Source organism: Felis catus, chromosome B3 (assembly GCF_018350175.1).
Source record: "Felis catus isolate Fca126 chromosome B3, F.catus_Fca126_mat1.0, whole genome shotgun sequence".
NCBI classification, from domain to species: domain Eukaryota; kingdom Metazoa; phylum Chordata; class Mammalia; order Carnivora; family Felidae; genus Felis; species Felis catus.
The window spans coordinates 42,495,156-42,515,388 of record NC_058373.1 but is presented as its reverse complement, the minus strand read 5'-3'; the positions used below and the strand labels follow the sequence as shown (position 1 = coordinate 42,515,388).

The 20,233-nt window shown below is 45.9% G+C and overlaps 1 protein-coding gene across 9 annotated transcripts in view; it reads left to right on the top strand.

Moving 5' to 3' along the window:
• The first annotated feature begins 3,801 nt into the window (after positions 1 to 3,801).
• Positions 3,802 to 20,233, top strand: part of TLN2 (talin 2) — a 442,548-nt gene continuing 426,116 nt past the window's right edge. For 6 of the 9 annotated variants that reach the window (XM_019832310.3, XM_011282911.3, XM_019832308.3 and 3 more), the window contains exon 1: positions 3,803 to 3,953. The gene's annotated coding sequence lies outside the window, so the exon portion shown is untranslated. Of the gene's footprint in view, positions 3,954 to 5,412; positions 5,432 to 20,233 lie in introns of those variants that run through there. The other 3 variants (XM_019832311.3, XM_045059206.1, XM_045059210.1) reach the window with 3 other exon arrangements.

Sequence of the window (20,233 nt, the reverse complement as noted above, 5' to 3'; positions counted from 1 at the left end):
TGAAATAAAATGAAAGTAACTTATTGACTATATGCTGTATTGAAACTCAGGTAATATTCCCTCTATGATTATCGGGTAATATTCTCTCCTAGAACTTATAACAAGAAAAGGGATGGAGAGATTTCTATAAACCTAAAGAGGTTAAATGAAAATAGAAGCCTGAGCATCTTGTTTTCATTTCTGGTTCTGAGTAACAGGCAATTTTTAGAAAACGTGGTTCCCACATCTACCTTGCTCCTGAGAACGGATACAACAATTTTGAAAAAGGGGAAAATGTCATGAACTGTTGACGTGTATGTCTAGAAGATATCTTCACATAGCACCAATTATGACCTTATAAACAAAAGTGGGAAGCAATATTTATCGAACTTTCTTCGGGCCCTTCAGTATGACACAGTTGGGTTTGCTCAGGTATACACACACGCAGACAGGTTGTCAGGAGGTTAAGGCGAATAGTACAATGACAGAAGGGGAGTAATGTCGTAGCATTTGGCTCTAACACCAAGCAATGTCTTATTTGGTATTTACAGCTCTAGCTTGCGGAAAAAATGGATTGTAGTTCCAGATGCATTTATAAGTCACTTGGAAGCTATCTCTTTGATTTACTTCCCCAAATGCTGTACTCTTTATTCACAGAAAATGAGTACGTTTTCAGTTTCTAATTATCTGCTTGGCAGGAAGTGAGACAATATGAAGCCTTGGTAAATTGTGTCGATGGGATGAGTTTTATCTCCGGTCCTAGATACTCTAAGAAAACTGCCAGCACGTTTCCCTCTGCTGGGTGGAGACAAAGTCCAAGCAGGCAAACTTGTTAAAAGAAGTTTTTGTTTGGTGTCTACTGACCTATGATCACTGTGACTAGTACAGAGAGAGACTACTAGTAGCTGACTCTAAATTTAGAAATAAGTATCTTTTCAGGTCTAGGGCAGGAATCTTAATTTCAAAGCACTCACCATAAGTTACTGGTAAAATCAATTTTACTTCTCTTGGGGAACTTGTTGAAACACATAATGCTAGGCAATAGAATGGTTAGAGTTGTTTTTTTTTTCTAAAGAAATAGCAAATGGCTTTGAGGTCATAGAGAGGTTAGAGAAAATATAAGTCAGTTGGTTAGAAGTCAGGACTAAAGCAAAGAATTCTAGGACTGATGTTCTTTCTCACTGGGGAAAGGGGTTTGATTGATCTCGGAGAGCCACAGAATAGGACTAATTGGGTTAATAATGAGATATTCAGATACCTGCATCCCACTGCTTGAAACATCTTAGGATTTGGCTGTTATTCTGAAGAGTGAGATTATTGAATTAAACCAGGGTTATAATTCTACAAACCCTTACCATCCTAGGATTATGCTGATGGTCTAACAGCAGAGAGGAATTTTTAAACATCTTAGGAACTAGCCAAGTAGACAGTGAACAAACATGCTATTATCATGAAATAAATATTTATCGAGCCCCCACTATGTGCCAGACCCGCGTTTAGGCACAGAGATGCAGGTAAGATCCTTGCTCTGATGGAGCTTACCTTCTAAGATTAAACAGCATTTCACCGGCAGGCAGAGGAAGAGCACAGGGAGTCTTTAAGGGTAAATTAAGTCATGGAAAAAAATTTAAGTCTAGATTGGGGGAACAAAACTGATCTTGAGATGTATGATGGGAAGCCAGCGAGCCCTATGAACCAAGGACTAAGGTAGAAGAGAAAATTACTTTAGTTGCAACCAATTTTTCTCTCAGTTTTGATGAGCTTCTTATGTAAACCTGGCATTTGAACTATAAAACCCCGGTTGCTCTTTGTCAGTGAATCAAGGGACAATTTAAGTGGCATTAATTCAATGAGCTTATTACTAATCTCTCACGGGAATAATTTACTTTTCAATAAACATTTACTTTTTAACCATCCCCTGAGGTGATTTGCCATCACCACCAGTTACTCTGTTAGACTGGTGACTGTTTAAAAAGGTGTGAACAGGGGGTACCTGGGTGGCTCAGTCGGTTAAGCGTCCGACTTCGCCTCAGGTCATGCATGATGTCACGGTTTGTGGGTTCGAAGGAACCCTGAGTCGGGCTCTGTGTTGACATCTCAGAGCCTGGAACTTGCTTCAGATTCTGTCTCCATCTTTCTCTGCCCCTTGCCTACTCACATTGTGTCTCTCTGTCTTAAATATAAATAAAACATTAAAAAAATTTAAAGAAAGGTATGAACAGAAACATTTTACCTGTATAATTAGCAAGTCTCGGTCCTGTAACTTCTAGGACTTTCTCAAGCTGCCAATTCATTGGTTCTGATTGTGCTTTGTGATGTGAAAGTTTGTTCTCCGTAAGTTACAAAGCTGTACTCTTATAATACATCATAAATGTATTATGTATTACTCTCTGTGGCCATAATAAAATCAAGTTCATCAGCCCAGACAAGAACATGCCATTGTTCTTACAGAATGTCCAGCCTTATCCAACGTCCCAATAGACTTCTACACGATAGTTTCAGTTTACAAAATCAACCCACTCTCCAGTTCATAGCAACCGCAGTTTCATGCTCTGAAAAAACACTTAAAAGTTGCCATAGTTTCATTTATGAGTAACTGGAGAGATTTGCTACTTATTTCTTTGGAAGAGAGGTCTCTCCTACTCATTTTGTGTTGGGCTGGGGAAAAAATGCAAGGTATATTAAAAAAAAATTTTTTTGGGGGGGGAGCCTGGGTGGCGCAGTCGGTTGGGCGTCCGACTTCAGCCAGGTCACGATCTCGCGGTCCGGGAGTTCGAGCCCCGCGTCGGGCTCTGGGCTGATGGCTCGGAGCCTGGAGCCTGTTTCCGATTCTGTGTCTCCCTCTCTCTCTGCCCCTCCCCCGTTCATGCTCTGTCTCTCTCTGTCCCAAAAATAAATAAACGTTGAAAAAAAAAATTTAAAAAAAAAATTTTTTTTAACTATAAAAGTAATGTGTTCCTGACAGAAAAAATCAGAAACTAGAGAACTAAGCAGGAATAGAGAAATCACCCACACTTCCACCAATCACTGAGGGATCTAGTTAACCTCTGTCCAGTGTTTATCTGTTCAGTTTATTCTACCTCTCTCCATTTATCGTAATTTAAGAAAATGAGATCTTATGGTACACAGTATTTTCTGATTTGTCTCCTTGTCCCCTTAACAACCTTCCCGTTGTTTCATGTCATCCTACGCTTCCTAATGACTGTGTAAATGTAACAGGTATATAATTGCCCTTACTCAAAGGCATAGCAGGCAGGAGAACATTTTTTCTTATGAATTAAGAGAGTGCTCCCCGCCCCTCTTCCCCCCGTCCCGAGAGCCTTTCTCAAAAACCCTAAGTGACCTCTGACCACCAATTTGTGTCGCGTGTGCAACACGTGCAGAAAGGGACAGCCAGCTGCCGGCTCCGGTCAGCAGCGCCGCAGCAGGACCCCAGAGCGCGCCACTGGACTCTCGTGGGAACCACGCCCCTGGCTCCAGGGTGGCCAGTGGTCCGCGGGAAGCGCTCTGCGGTCCCAGGGGCCCCATTCCATAGACGCCGCTTCCCCTCCTCTCCTATCTCCCTCACAGCGGAGCCCGAGTTCGGAAAGCCTGGGTCATTCTGCGACCCCTTCTCCCCACGGCAACTCGGCCGGCACGTTGCCTCCCCACGCGGATCCTCCCAGCACCAAGCCGCCCGGCAGAGACCCAGGAGGTGACCGTGCCGGCCCAGCCCGGGTGCCGCACGGCGCCGCTGCTGGACCGGAGCCGCGCGGGGACGCGCCGTCCCCGAGTGATGACGCGCTTCCTGCCCTCCCGGCGCTCGCGGGCCGTGCGCTCGCGCTCGCCCTCGGCTCTTGTTCCGCGCCCGGAGCCAGCGGCGGCGGCAGCGGCTGAAGCGGCTGCGGGAGCGGAGCGGTCGCCGGGCGCGCGGGGGGACGCCGGCTGCACTCCGGGGCAGGCGCTCTGCAATGAGACATTAAATGCATCCCCCGGTAAGGCGCACGGCTCACTCGGGTTTTCCTCTTCCTCCAGCTGCATGCACGTTGCATGAATTTCTCGTGTCTTTTCCCTCCCCTCTACAGAAGGAAAATGTGGGTGGTTTTTTCCTCCCTTTTGCATCTCGTGAGTGATGCCAATGCAGAAAAAACCCCGCAAAGCTCCCAGATTTGATGTCCTAGGAGGGCTTTCTGCAAAAAAAATAAAAATAAAATGAAATTTATGCACCTGTCTATTGCACATGTATGTTTTCACTGCACTCGACCTGGGCGCAGCGGTTTGCAAACAGGCTGGCAGCCGGCGCCTGAGAACGGATTCCTGGCCGCGGGCAGCCAGTCCCCTCCGGGGCTCCCGCTGGGTTTCCGGTAACTGGGCTTTGAAAAGCGGCCCCGCCTGCATGGAGTGTCCCCTCGGCCCCGGCCGGGCCCCCGCGCCAGGAGAGTTGGCGCGGGCGGAGCGGCTTCATTCCAGCACTGGCCGCCCGGACTCCAGCGCCACTTTGCAAACAAGTCTCCGGTCGAGGCTGGAGGCAAAGACAGCCCGCCGGTGCGGAGCTCCTCCAGTCCCAGATTCTCAGACCTGCCTATTCCACGACTCCCCTTGGCAATCTCGCCACCAGCAAAACTGCTGGCCGCTGAGGGACCTGGGCAGCGCCCGCCCGAGAGCGAGGACAGGATTTGGATTTGCTGCCGCTGGCCTCGCACTGGACTAGCGGCGCCCTCTCCTCCCTCGGCCCCGCAAGCTGCAATCTCGCGCCCACCGGGAGCCGGGGGTCCTGGGGACTGGCAATTCGGGATTCCCTGAGGGGACCGAGGAACGACGTTCGAGGGCGCCATATTTTCAGTGGGTCTTGGCTGCGGAGGGAGGGGGCGTACGGTTTCTGGGGCCCGGGGGATAGCGCGGCGCCCCCGCAGGAGAGGCAGGAGGGGTTCTGGCCGGGAAAGTTTGCGCGCCGAGACAGGAGCGGAGGCGGCCGCGTAGGGAGCGCACGGAGGTTGTTCCCGCAGGGGCGCGCGGGCTGCGACGCGTCGCCAGGCCCGCCCGGCCCGGGTGTAGGGCCGAGAGCCGCCGTCAGGGGCTGCGCGTCCGGCTCACCTCCGCTCGCTGTCCCGCCGAGACGCGGCTTGCAGGCTCCGAGTCGCAGCGAACACGCCCCTCTCCCCAGCCGCCGCGGCTGCCCGGGCGCTCCGCCGGAGCCGTGCGCTTGGCGGCGTCCCCCGGCCGGGCGCCCGGTGCAGAGCGTGCTCCCGGCGCCCGGTTTCGCCTGGGCGCTGCGCGCGGCGCGGGACCTCGCTCCCTGAGGGAGAGGAGGCGAGCCGGCTAGCGGTCGGGGCCGAGGGCCTGGCTCGCGGTCGTCCCCGGGGCCGGAGAGCGGCCCTCCCCTCGCCTCGCCTCCTTGGCTGCGGCGGCGACAGCGGCAGCGCCCGTGGCTGCGTGCTCGGCTCTCGCCGCGATGCCAGCTCTTGGAGGCTAGGTAAGGGGGGCGTTTCCAGAAGTTGGGGTTTCAGGTGACGCGTGGGGAAACTTGGAATTGGGCCGCCCGTGAAGAGTCGAGGTGAATAGGGGAAAGGAGGCTGTTTCAGAATCCCTGTGTCTCGTGGTGAAGACTAACCTCCGATTATTTCCAGAAGACGAGAGAATGAGCCGAAGTATTTGGCGTGGTCCAAGGCACAAAGAGGAGGGTAGGGATGATGCCCCGAAGAAACGGGCCCCCAAATGTACATAAATGAGAAACACGTACCACGTATTTGCCTTTTAATACTACCTGGGTGTGCTGACTTGTGGCATTCGTCAGGTTGCACATTATCCTCCTCCCTTCTCCAGAGCGCGAAGTTGGCGACTTCTCAGGAGTGGGGCTGTGGGCATTCTTTTCTTTTGAAATACAGCAGATTGTGATCTCTGCTTTGTGTAGGGGCAGAGGAAGGGCGTGTTTGCTGACCTACAATCAGCTGAGTGCAGAAACACGCAAGCCTTTCTCCTTGGCGTCTTATTGAAATGATGCCATAGTATTGAGGTCATGTCAGCACTTTGGGGCTTCATCTTTGGAGAGGTTTCAAGGGATCACAGAAAAGGGGGGATGTGAAGCTTTCATCTGATGTCAGGGATTAGGCTGCTGCTTCGCTAGTTCACTTCATTAAGTGCCTCCAGTGTGGATGTCAGCCATTGCGTTTCCAAGATTTTTGTCTTCCTTGATTGCTGATTTTCGGACATCTATACAAAAACTGTGGAGGGGTGGTGGATGTGACACGTGGCCTTGAGGGACACCTGCATGAATGCTATTTTTTTTTTCATTGAACCCTGGAATTGTGGAAAACACCCAGAGCCCAAGATACATTTATATCCAAAATTAGCATAACTAATTTAGAAGAGACTCAAATCAATTGCAGAAAGCCGTCTATTTCGTAAAGCTCCCAGTCTTAGTGATGGTACCTTGAATCACAGAAACACAGGGCTCTTCAGATTGAGGAAGTCACTGATTTTTCTCTGCCTTTGTACCCACTTAGGTTATCAAGGAGATACACTTTTTAGTTAAACTCTTATGCATTTTTTTTTTTTACTTTTTAAAAAGGTGTCTGTTTTTGACAGTGATGTTGTACTTCTGCCTCCAAAGGGAAAGCAAGAATTTTAAACTTAAATTTGTTAAATAAGTTACTGGAGATACTTTTTATCAGCTTAGGCTTATAGTTGTGTCTTGAATTCACCTGCTAACCCTACTTGTTTAGGGCTTTTCTTTTCTTTTTTTTTTTTAATGCTTATTTATTTTTTGAGAGGGAGAAAGAGACAACGTGAGAGCAGGGGAAGGGCAGAGAGAGAGAGGGAGACACAGAATTTGAAGCAGGCGCCAGGCTCCCAGCTGTCAGCACAGAGCTCAATGGGGGCTCTAACTCACGAACCGTGAGATCGTGACCTGAGCTGAAGTCAGACGCTTAACCGACTGAGCCCCCCAGGCACCCCTTGTTTAGGGTTTTTCAAACCAAACACTCTTTCCTGGAGTATTTTTTTTTATTTAAAAACCTTTTTTTAATGTTTTATTTTTGAGAGAGAGAGAGAGAGAGTGAAAGAGAGCAAGCAGGGGAAAGGCAGAGAGAGAGAGAGAGAAATATGGAATCGGAAACAGGCTGCAGGCTGTGAGCTGTCAGCACAGAACCATGTTGCGGGGCTTGAACTCACAGACTGGGACATCATGACCTGAGCCAAAGTCAGATGCTTAACCAACTGAGCCACCCAGGTGCCCCTTTCCTAGCATATTTTTAAGTGAAGTCAGGTTTTGCCCCTTTCCTAGAGTATTTTTAAGTGAAGTCAGGTTTTACAAAGTGGGGTATAAGTGAGTGATGGGGGGAGATGGAGATTTCTAGTCCAGTTTCTGTCTTTTGTAACTTAAAATTATACTGATTCCCCTTCTCCCCCACCCCTCATTTCCAGCAGATCATTAGTTCCCAAGAGCAGTTAAGGGTGGTTACAGATGGTGAACAATCTAAATTTTTACCAACTATGCTCAGAAAAATAAAACTATACATCTAAAAATGTATTATTCATTTTAGCCTTATGCTTGTGACTACATATGTCACTTATTGTGTGCTTGTGCTAAATGTTATATAATAAAAATTTTTAGAAATACGAGTTTTCTTGGGGCGCCTGGGTGGCTCAGTGGCTTGAGCCTCCAACTCTTGGTTTCAGCTCAGGTCATGATCCCGGGGTCATGTGATCAAGCCCCGAGTTGGACTCTGTGCTGAGCATTGAGTGTGCTTAAGATTCTCCCCCCACCCTCCTCTCCCCCTCTCTCTTGCTCCTGCACTTGTGCTCTGTATCTAAAATTAAAATAGTTTTCTTAATAAAGCTGAAATAAAAAATTAAAAAGGAGAAGTTGCAAACCCTTCCATCTTCATTCCCAAGTTTACTACCTTAATATTTATCAATTTCTTATGCCGCTGTTAACAGTGTTACAAATTGTGCTTTCTTGCTTCTCGCCTGATTCATATTATAACTTCATGGGTTGCTCAAAGTTCCTGCATTTTTGTTGTTGTTAAAAATATTTTATAACTTCAAAAGGTTAGAAAACGCCAGTGCATTTTGGACAGTTGCCTGCCACTTTACCAGGCTGTGTGATGTGTGTGTGGCATGCCCCAGACTCTTGGGACAGTGTCTGAAACTTGTGATCTGTGACATTATGGATTCAGAACTTTTGAGTCATAATGTTTTCCTGGAGATTTTGGGTGGTGTTTGGCCAATACAGGAAGTACTAAAAAAGAGTTAAATAATTCAGTCATTTTTATTGGGTACACAAAATTTTAAAGCCAAGAAGGAAAACTTAATAAGCAGGACCAGAATTACAGCTTAACATACCCAACTGGTGCCTTTTTAATTACAGTACTTCCCCCCAGAACTTCTTAATCCTATTACTTTTATATTTAATAAGGAGACTAGTTAAAACATAAGCCAAACAGAACTATTACAAATAATGGGGATAAATGCCAGGTTTAACCAGATGTTTTGCCTAAAGTTAAGAGTTAAGGAATCTGCATTCTGTCAAACTCCGCCTGCAGGCCCTCTCCACGGCCCCCTTCCTCAATAAGCAGATTATGAAAGGCAAAAAATGTTGGAGGGGGTGGAGAACAAAACACAAAAAAAGAAACGAAATCCTTAAGGTAGTCTTCTCCTTTTTTAAATTTTTATTTATTTTGAGAGAGAGAGAGAGAGAATGCCTGCGTGTGCACAAGTGGGGGAGGGGCAGAGAGAGGGAGGGAGAGAATCCCAAGCATGTTCCCTGTTAGCAAAGAGTGCAGTGTGGGGCTCCATCCCACAAACTGTGAGATCATGACCTGAGCTGAAATCAAGAGTTGGACACTTAACCAGCTGAGCCACCCAGGCACTCCAAGGCAGGCATCTCCTGTCCATCACCATCCTGACAACCTTTGGTTCAGTGTCAGGTGCCATTGGAATGACACCTGGTAGACAAGGCTGGTACAAAATGGTTTGGTTGTCACAGCCTTTTCTTTATGCATCACCTGGAACTATGAATTAAAACTGCGCTCATTTGTCACCCATTTTTCACAGTGGATTTTCAGAGTCAGTGCCAAAAGCATGGTTTTGTTCTTCCTTTAACCAACCATTTAATTTCAGCCACAGGGACGCTGTTCTGAATATCTAGAAAAGTAATGAATAGTTGTATTTCCTTTTTACTCTTCTAGCTGCAGTCTTAACAAAATTCTCTTAAGTCTGCTATTCACTTACCCAGTTGTTTTGAGGGCTTGCCTTGTGCTTCATGCTCGGAAGACATCCTGTCCTAACCTCACACACCGAGTTCCTAGGAGATGATACTCATTTGTATTTTACATATCTAGTAGATGGTGGGGGGAGAAATGAGTGTGTGATTAAGTTGTATTTGTAGGCCAACATAATAGATGAACAGAGGATATGAACAGTCAGTTCCCACAAGAAGAGATGTAAATGGCCAATGAACATGTGAAAAGATTCTCAGCCTCCGTGATGGTCAGGGAAATGCAAATTTAAAACAAGTATTTGTTTTCTGTCCATCCAACTGACCCACTTAAAAACAAAACTGGTAGGGTGGCTGGGTGGCTCAGTCAGTTGAATGCTGACTTCAACTCAGGTCTCATGGTTCATGGGTTTGAGCCCATGTTGGGCTCTGTGCTGACAGCTCAGAGTCTGGAGCCTGCTTCGGATTCTGTGTCTCCTTCTCTCTCTGCCCCTCCTCTGCTCACACTCTGTCTCTCAAAAATAAATACACATTGAAAAAAAAAAAACTGGTAACATCTTCTCTTTTAGATGTATGGGGGGGGGTGCAACTTACAGTCTCTTGGGAGTATGAATTGCTGGAAGATTAGGGAAAGCAATTTCTAAGTTTGGAACTTGCCGCCATGTGCCACAGCAATCACATATTTGGAGTCTTGTCTTACAGAAATAAAAACATCAGCATGCAAGGATCTATGTGTGATGATGTTTAAGGTAGTATTACAAACATACTACAATAGTGTAGTCGTAAAAAACTGGGAAGCAACATGAAATGTCCATCAGGATGAATAATAATTTTGGATTATTTTGCAAGTGATGTCCAGAACATATGAAATGTAAATGAAATCAAGTTACAGAGTATCAAATTTAGTATGATCCTATTTCTGATTTAAAAAAGAAGCTCTAGGTATATAACCTTGGAGAGAGATGTGAAGGACACACAAAACTTGAGATTGTTTAAAATTGGGAGTGGGAAGGGGAGGTGACTAACTTGCTCCATATACACCTTGATTGGTTTACTTGCTCAAACAAAAGCTTTTCTATAGGGAAACACTTTAAAATGGTATTTGGTTCATGAATACGAAACTTGTTTGGGACCATTTTGGAAACAAAAGGTGAGCAATAGTACACCTGCTTTCTCTTATGTTTTGGGCAGTAATCTTTTATCTCTTGGGAAACTTGTAGTTAATTAGCTTCTAACATCCTGAAATTTCCCACTTTTGAGTCCATGCCTTCTGCCTTGGTCGTAAAGGGTGGCTTCAGGAAATGCTGTTTACCTCTCTCCCCCAGGGGAGTAGTGACAATAAGAGATCAAGAAAGCTCTTAGTGTTCTCCTTTTCCTTGACTTTGTCTGATCCCAACTGAGGGAAGGTCTGGCCAATTGCAGAGTCTTCTCAGATGGCAGCAACATGTCCTTAGGCTTGGTTTTCCTGTCTGAGCCTCAGAGAGGTGCTATCTAATGACTGTGCTGGCATTCGAACTCAGGTCCCCTTCCACACGATCCCTAGCTTGCTGACTGCTTCACGTGAACCATTTGTAATTTTGCCTCTTAGTGTGATTTTTGAAACTTGATAGAATTTACGAGTTCTTGGCAGTTATCCCCCAAAAAGCTGTGGAAAAGCAGTGGAAACTCCATCCCCATTTGAAGAAGTCCATCCTAGGTGACGCTGCGAGTCCTGGTGGGAGACTGAGTCTCAATCCACTGGGACCCAGGCTCTGCTGCACCATTTGAAAACCATGGTTTAGATACCACCAGCGGTTCCCCAGCTGGAATGCATCAGAATCACCCAGAGGGCTTGCTAAAAGCCACGTCGTTTGGCCAGGGTTTCAGACTGTAAGTCTTGGGTGGGGTTTGACAATTTGCATTTTTAATAAGTTCCCAGGTGATACTGATCTTGCTGGTCAAGGACCATACTTTGCAAACTGCTGGTTTAGAGAAACCAGCTTCCTGTTTTGCAGATCTTGTGTTCTTGTCCAGCCAGGGCTCTGCCCTGTCATGGGTCGAAATTAGAATGCCAGTCAAGGCAAATTCACTCACTTTTATCAGTTTTACCAAGCATGGAGAAATACATTTTGGGTTGTGGTAATTAACTCTTGCCTGCATCCTTTGCACATGTTTGGGGATTTACTGATGGATAGATGGATATCTGTCTACTCCACAGTGAAAGTCAGAGTTCATGAGTATGGTTTTAAATATTCTGTAATGGATTCTCATGAGAGAGTGGAGAAGACTGTTAGAGATTGTGTGGTTTTTGTTTTTCCAACATACATGCGTATTCAAGATTTGAAGTCGTTGATTTCTTTTAATTAAAAGTTGGCTACATGTAAAGGGCATTGTGAAGAAAATGGTGACCGGATGATAAATGTTGCTTAAATTGCATTGTAATCTGATCATTAGTGCATTTTTGGGGAGGAAATTAAGTGCAGTAGCCATTAATTTCAACAAGTGTTTATTTCACTGTTGCCAGAGGGGACACATTTCTAACAGTGCTTATCAGTGGCACATACATGCTTGGCTGTCCTCAGGGTCCCTTACTTGTCTGTAAGTCCTTAGCGGCTTGGCAGACCCAAAGCTCAAGAAGAAGTTTCCCTTTTGAAAGCCTTCCCTCCCTACTGATCACGTAATTCTAAAATTCTTTAGCAGATTAAACACTTGTGCTATTTTTAGCTACTTAATTTTCGTGCCTTTTATTTTCTAATGGTTTCACATGTGAGTTATGAGCAAAGCAAAACTGGTAAAGGTAGCAGGGTGTATGGAAAAAAGTGAAACAGGAGGGAAATTTTCATGAAGGAGATCCTGCTTAAACTTGTAGGATGGGTCTCTTTTGTAGGGCTCTCCACTCCAGCTATGCACTGGAATCACCTCGGGATTCTGATGTGTTCGTTTGGGTGGAGCCGTGGCATTAGTGGGGAAGTTCTCCAGGTAATTCTAATATGCAGCCAACTCCACCTACAGTTCTCTGCCGCCTCATTTTTCAAAGATTTTGTTTATCGGGCCTTCCTTCAACCTTTTTTTTTTTTTTTTTTTTTTTTTTGCTTTTGGTTTTGTTTTTTTGTCATTTTGTGCGAATGGAGCAAACCAAATGGCTTTTTCTGGGTGGTTGAGATTATAGATGTTTAAATTCTTTAAAAATACTTTCTCGTATTTTCCAAATTTTCCCTATATTTAGGGTATATTTCTCTTTTAATCAGAAAACATGTTAATAAAAATCTTACCAGTGGCTGGTGTATCAGATACAGGAGTCTAGATTTCCCTATGATAATCAAAATATCAAAACAGTAACATCTTCCTATATACGGCAGTACATCCAATACACTTTCCCTTCTGTGATCCTTAGTTCACTTTTGTTTGCTAAAAATATCTTGGGGTTATAGGTTTGGCTTATTATTTTACAGTTTTATATTATATACATTAATTTACAGGAAGTCTTAGAATTGAATTTTGTAAACATTTAAAACCATTTTTCCTGCCTAATTATGTTTTATTAGGGTTCCTGATAATCAGAATTTTTGAACAGCGAGTCATATGGTGCCATCAACAGTTTTGGTGACTTGAAATCTATATAGATTGCCTGCCCAACTCAGTGTCCCGGCCACATCTTTTTGTTATCTTTTCCTCTACCCTACTTGAGCCATCCCTCCCATGGGTGTCTCTAGACAGAGGGTATTTGGTATCATCTAGGGGCATTTTTTGTGTGTCATAGCCTGAAGGGAGGAAGGGGTACTGCTGGTATTTAATGGGTAGAGGCCAGGGGTGCTGTTAAACATCTTAAGGTGCCACAGGGCAGCCCCCACAACAAAGACTTATGTGGCCTGGAATGTCAGTCATGCCAGCGTTGAGAAACCTTGCTTCAGTGTTCTATTGATTGATTGACAGATTGATTGATTTTTAACACCAGTCCACAAGGGAGAGAGGTTTTATGTAATGACCTGATACAAGCGTATACACACAACTGGAACAGGTCTCCTCGAACATTCAACCTTACTACGTATACTGTACTCTTAGACTTTTTATTTTGCTCAATTCAAAAAAATGCTCGTCATGACCCACTACATTGATTTTACGACCCACTGGTCCTTCATTTGAAGAACAGGATTGTAGACCTTCTCATGATCATTAAGTGGACCTCCAGCAAATATCTTGACAAGCATTCCAGTCCGACCCTCAACCTTTTCTCTTTCATCTTATTCCTTTTAGTATCCAGTCCCACCCAGCCTTCCCCCCTACCAGGGCCTCTAACCTGGTGACCCTTCCAGATTCCATTGACCGTCATCCCTCTCTTCTCCTCTGACCTCCCCTGCCCCAGCACAGGTGCTTGCATACACCAACTCCCTTGATTGACCCTTTTCCCTCCCCCCCCTTTCATCTAACTCCCTTGGGAAAACCCCACCCTCTACCTCCTGTGCTCCTGCCTGAGGCTGAGGAACGCGCTGCAGAAAACACTCAGGTATCTGTATGGTCTCTTGATTTATGACCAGAGACCCCAAGGGGGATTCTTGGCACAGTGGGGTGCCCCATGTCTCTGTCCCCCGCCCACTTTGAGCTGATGACCGGCTTATTTCAGTGAGAAAAAGGAAGCAATTAGGAACGGGTGTCATCATCTTCCCATGCGAAATCTGCTAGTCTGTCTACAACCGTAGCCACACAGCCCTGTAGCCACACAGCCTTGTAACCGCAGAGCATTGTAGCCACGTGTGCCTGGGGGCCTGTGATCTGTCCTCATGCATGTGTCACCTTTCTCCTCTGCGTGATCACTTTTCCCTGTCCGATGGATAATCCCCCACCCGAGAGATGCCTCTTCTTAAGGGAAAAAGCAGCCCCAACGGCACACTCTTGACCCCATCCCCCCATCAGCGGTTCATCCATTCCTCTACCCTCTCTAATAGTGACCCTTTTGGAAACAATGGCATACATTCTGCTCCACCTCCTCCCCTCTTAGTCTGTCTTGGACCCACCCCAATTTGCCCTCCCCCCTTTACCGAAGCTACACTTCCTCAGGCACCCGTGATATCTGGGGGCCGGCTCTTGCTTGTCCCTTTCTGCAGCCTCTCAGCAGCCTTTAGCCAACTGATCACTCTCTGGGACACTTTCTTCAGTAGGCTTCCATGCCACCGTCCTCACCCCGTTCTCCTGTGTCCTGGCTGCACCACCTCCAGCCCTCCTGCTGGATCTCCTCATCCTGGCCCCTGTAGGTTGGGGGCGCTCTCTCACACTTCGTTTCACTTACCAGCCAGCTCCCTTAGCACCTCCGCAGAGGTCTCTCTGGCACCCTGTAGCCCCTGCTCTCAAACCACTGCCCTTTTTGTTTTCCTATCATTTATCATTCCCAGATATTATATGCATGATTCATTTATTGTCTGCCCCATGGCACTAGAATATAAACTCCGGGAGAGAAACTATCTGGTGCTGTGTCCCCAAGTGTCTAAAACAATGCTTAGCACATAGTGGGTAACAATTTTAATGAGTAATTGATGGAGAAAACTTGGCTGGTGACAGGTTAGCCTTAGATAAGGAAAAAAATCTTCGTCAGATTTGAGCTAAGGAAGTGAGTAATAAGTGGAAAAGCGGTGTCTCATGGGAGCAATATTTTTTTAGGTCAAGTGTTAAGAGTTAAAGATTCAAGTAATGAATGAATGAAGCCCATTCCTTGCTAATTACTTGTTGAGTGATAGAAGGCACTTGTGGAGGCTAGGTCGCTGTGGACACATGGTCGCCCCTCTTGTTTTTATCTCTGAAGGAGGGGCACTTAAGTGGTCTGCTTGGTAACTTTTGTCACTGGGTTGAAGACAGTAAATGCCCTTGTCTGAAGTACCTATCATTGACCTCGATGTTCTGGTGAATTGTTTTGGTGTCTCACTCGTCCCCAGAGTCCACTCGACTGCATGGAGAGAGGTCTCCTTTCTCTCCTGCATTTGAGCCCATGGCAGAGTGCGTTCCTGCAGACGGGTGGCGATGGTTTTCTCAGTGCTTCTGTCTCAAGCACCCAGCTTAGAGAGTCCCAAAGCTTCCTGTGTTTAAAGGACAACCCCTGTCTTCTCTATTTGCATTGCTGCAAGACCACCCATAATTACTTGGCATTCGGGGCTAGGACCAAGTTTGATGTGAGTGAAGATATTTCCTGTGTGGCCCGAGGTCATGCATGGCAAATCTTCCCAGAGGAGTGTGGATTATTCCTGGGTTTGAGAGATTACATCAAGGGCACTTTAAGAGGCTTAATTTTCTCCTTGAAGGGCTTTCTATTGGGCTCAGCACCTGTCACTCCTGGGCCCTCGCTGGCAGGGTTAAAGGCTAAGGCATCAGCCAAAGGCAGCCTGAGGTGCAAGCATAAAGCAGTTGGGTTTAGTACATCCAAGAAGAAAGGGCACATGTCTTTATGGGACATCTGAGAGTGATTCCAGGGAAGTTACTTAAAAAATTTTTTCAATGTGTATTTATTTTTTGAGAGAGAGAGAGAGAGAGAGAGAGAGAGAGAGGAGAGAGAGACAGAGACAGAGCACAAGTACGGAAAGGGTAGAAAGAGACACAGAATGTGAAACAGGCTCCAGGCTCTGAGCTGTCAGCACAGAGCCTGACACGGGGCCTGACCTCAAGAACCAAACCGTGAGATTATACCTGAACCGAAGTGGGATACTTAACCGACTGAGCCACCCAGGCACCCCAGGAAGCTACTTTTTTAAAAACGGGCGGCCTGAATAGTTCTAGGTCATTCTCTTCCTTTGACAAAGAACTGAAGCTTGGAAGGATGAGACTTACCGGGGCCACTTGGCAAAACTGAAAGTGGAATCCCACTTTCCTGACTACCGTAGATGCTTTCTCCTTGGGATGTCTGACTGGACCCGGACTTTAATTCATGGCGGTGGTTCTCTGCCCTGAATGTGCCCTGTTCCTTAGAGGGTATAATGCTAAGTGAAATAAGTCATTCAGGGAGAGACAAACACCATATGATTTCCCTCATATGTGGAATTTAAGAAACAAAACGAAGAAGAGGCAAACAAAGAAAAACCCAGACTCTTAAATATGGACAGCTGGTGATTATCAGAGGGGAACTTGGTGTGTGTGTGTGAGGGAGTGGGTAGGGGTGAAATAGGTGAAGGGGATTAAGAGTACACTTATCTTGATGACCACTGAGTGATGTATAGAATTGTGGAATCACTATATTGTACACCTGAAACTAATTTAACATTGTGTGTTAATTATACTGGAATTAAATGAAAAATGCTGTTCCCAAACCCCACCTGACGCACTTAATTGGAATCTCTAAGAGCCTGACCTGGGCACGTGTGTGTGTGTGTGTGTGTGTGTGTGTGTGTGTGTGTGTGTGTGTGTGTGTGTGTGTTTCAATTACCCTAGGAGAGGTTGTCCTGACCTGGGCACGTGTGTGTGTGTGTGTGTGTGTGTGTGTGTGTGTGTGTGTGTGTGTGTGTTTCAATTACCCTAGGAGAGGTTGTCCAAGAAGGGCTTGTAGGGGGTAAAGTCACCCTGTAGACCTTGCACATGGGACAGAAATAGCTCCTTTCTGGTGTAGGACAACCATCCCAATGGAACTAGTCTGCTGCTTGCTCTCCCACCCCCCCTCTGGTTACTAGGTAAGACCCTCTAGGGTTCCGTCTTCATATAAAAAGGACCTTTTTGAGGGGGATATTTCCACCATGTGTCTTGTCCTACTAATGGGGAGAAAGAAAGGTGCATTCAGTTTGAGCAAATCCTCTCTTTGAAGGCCTTTAGGATCCTCTTGATTCAGATCCCCAGGCCCCTGAGTACCGAGGATGGTTCACAGCTCTCAGACCAGCTGGTGCTTGACACGGACTGTGGGTGCCACTCTGATGGAAGGAAAAAGGGAGTGTGAGTTGGCTGTGCAGGGCTGGGTTTGGACAGCTTTATGAGGATGGTAAATCACTTGCTGGTGAACTTGCAGATGTTTCAGAGCTCTGGTTTTGTGACAGTTGCCATAGACCAAGAGTCCACAGCACAGCCTGCAGTGAAGCGTTGGGACCACCCCCTGTCAAAGCTGGCTCTCCCTCTAACCCGACAAGTGGTTCACACAGAGCTTTATGAATGTACATGGTGACGATATTAGAACAAGCCCTGGGGAATCTGAGACGCAACTGGGGGCCCAAGTGTCCTCCACAAAAGGAACAGCAGAAGGGCATTTCTTCTTGAATTGCGAGGTGTCAGATTGTTTGCCTTCGTTAGGGCTGCTGTAACACAGCCCCACAGATCCACAGCTTACACCACAGAAATTTATTGTCTCTGTTCTGGAAGCTGGAAGTCCGAGATCTGTGTGCTTCCCTTCCGAGGGCCGTGAGGGAAGCGTGTCTGTGCCGGGCCCCTCTCCTTGGCTCGTGGATGGCAGTCTTCTTGTGCGTGTCTGATTCTGTGTCCATGTTTCTCTTCCTTAGAAGGACATCAGTCATAATGGAGTAGGGCCCCCCCCCCTAGGATCTTCATTTTAACTTGATTACCTCTGTAAAGGTCTTATTTCTAAATAAGGTCACATTCGGAGATGCTGGGGAGTTATGGCTCCAACATACCGTTATTTTTTAATGTTTGTTTATTTTTGAGAGTTGGTGGGGAGGGGCAGAGAGAGAGGGAGACGCAGAATCTGAAGCAGGCTCCAGGCTCTGAGCTGTCAGCATGGAACCCGATGCGGGGCTCGAACTCCAGACCTGTAAGACCATGACCTGAGCCGAAATCAGATGCTTAACTGAGTGAGCCACTCAGGGGCCACAGGCATACCGTTTTTGCGGGGACAGGAGTCAGGACATTTCACAGATTGTCACTGACCTGTTTCTCAGAATTTGAATCTGATGTAGAAGGCTTCTTATTGATGCTACCTTTTTAGGCTAAGTTGGTAATCGTGGTGGGATTCAGCACCCACCAGGTTTAGCCTGTTTTTGGCACTTTGTATTTCACTGAGGCCTTGTACGTGTGTTGCCACCATAATAGCCCCAGAAGGCAGGCCGTTTCTACGCTGAGGAAGCCGAGGTGTTCTGAAATTTACACACCAAATTCTGGGGAAGTTTGACTTAAGCTCAGATTTTGTACTCTTATCCCAGGTTTCTCCCATAACACCAGTGATTCTCATACCTTGATATGCATAAGAATTTTCTGGGAAGCTTGCTCCAATACAGATTGAGGAGACCCTCTGGAATACTCCTGAATCAGAAGCTGAGGTTGTAACCAAGGAATCTGTATTTTTAATTAAGTTTCCCCCTGGAGATTCTAATGTACTCCAAAATGTAAGAACAAGTACACTCTACTATAGATGTAATATTTTAGATGGTGACTGGGAGGGGGAGGTAAGGAAATAAACCACCAACACCACTAAGTTCCTATTTGATGTTTTTGGCTTTTATGGCAGACCCTAGGAGGCATCATGGAAAGGTACTCGCTGGAACCAGGGGCCACTGAGAGCCCGAGGGGATCTCCTTTCATAATCACCTCTAGCCGCCATATTTACGGGTTTGGTTGGAGCTCTTTGGCTGTTCAGGACATACTAATTGTCCCTCAGCTAGTGGAAAGTCTAGCTTGAACTTTTTGTGCCACATATATGCACTTTGCACCACAGTGGGGAAGGGGTGGGAGAGAAGTTGAGAGGGTCTGCTAACTAAAATCACTTTATCAAGCAAAAATAAAACCAGCAGGAGGACAAGGCAAAAAAAAAAAAATTGTGATTAAGTATTTATCATTATAAAATATTTGCATTAACTAAAACGTGCGGGAACATGCATGCACAGTATGGAAGAATCTCCTGGAGAAATGTTAAAACATGGATTCCTGGGCCCCCAGCTCCAGAAATTTCTTTCTAATGCCAAGCTGCTGGTCTGGGAACCACACTTAGAGCAGGCAACCGCACATTAATGAAAGATTGTCACTGGGCGGTTTTATCTGCTGATATGCATAGCGAAAACCTTTCTAAGCCTTGGCCATTAGCCTGAAGATTATAACCTATACTCAGTATCAATGTCCAAGTTACTTCACCATCTTTGTTTTAGTACATCCTCCCTTAGCTTGGGCTGTATCTCTTAGGGTGTGGTCCTTAGCCACCACCATCACAATTACGTGGGACTAAGGTTAAACACTGTAGCTGCCCAATCCCCAGAGATTCTAATTCGGCAGGTCTGTGTGGGGTCCAAGAAAGTGGAGTTTCCATTATCGGGAGATTCTTAGGTACACTGAAGTTTTGAGTGCCACTGAGCTAAGGCTTGGAAATCAGTTCTGTTTTTTTACTGGCCCCATAATAAAGTTGTAAACACTGTTAGATTGATTGCATTGTTCCCATTTTCTGGCTGGGAATGCTGTTGTCTTGGTCTCAAGTTACCAGGACCTAATTCCGCAGAGAAGACATAATTTGAATAGATTGTTAGAGTTCTATTTGAATAATCCTCTCCCTTTTTTTACATGAGCTCATGCAGTTCATTTTAAGTTAAGTCTTTAAACAAAAGTTATGTTCTTTGTCCAGGTAAATTACCTTGAAACAATGATAGGATGTGAAATTTATTACAGATTTTTGGAGTTCATTCAAGGAGGCTCTGTGGTTTTAAACTGCACAGTTAAGGATGACCTTTGGTAGAAGTATGTTTATGTTCTTGGGCTCTGGGTACATATTTAAAAACTGGGTAAATGAGAAGTGGGGGCTGCAGGATGGACTCTTCTATTAGTAAAGGGGATTCAGTTGCATGGAGTAACAGATCACGGTTCTCTATGCTCCATGCCCGGCAGATGTTTCTGCAAATTGATCCCCCCACTCCCCGCCCCTCAAGACAGGTTTTTCAGTTCTGTGTTCTTCCTTCTGGCAGAATGGGGACCTTCACTTTTAGAAAGAGGAGCTAAAATTAATTTTGTTTCATTGGACCATACGCGCCACATCCCTTTATATAACATATTCTGGAAAAGTTAGAAATAAACTGTTAAAAACCACAGCAGGAGCTTCATGTGTCTGTTAAAATCGATCGAACTACACACCTCAAAAGGAGGACACTTACTGTATGTAATAATACTTAAGTAACCTGACTCAAAAAA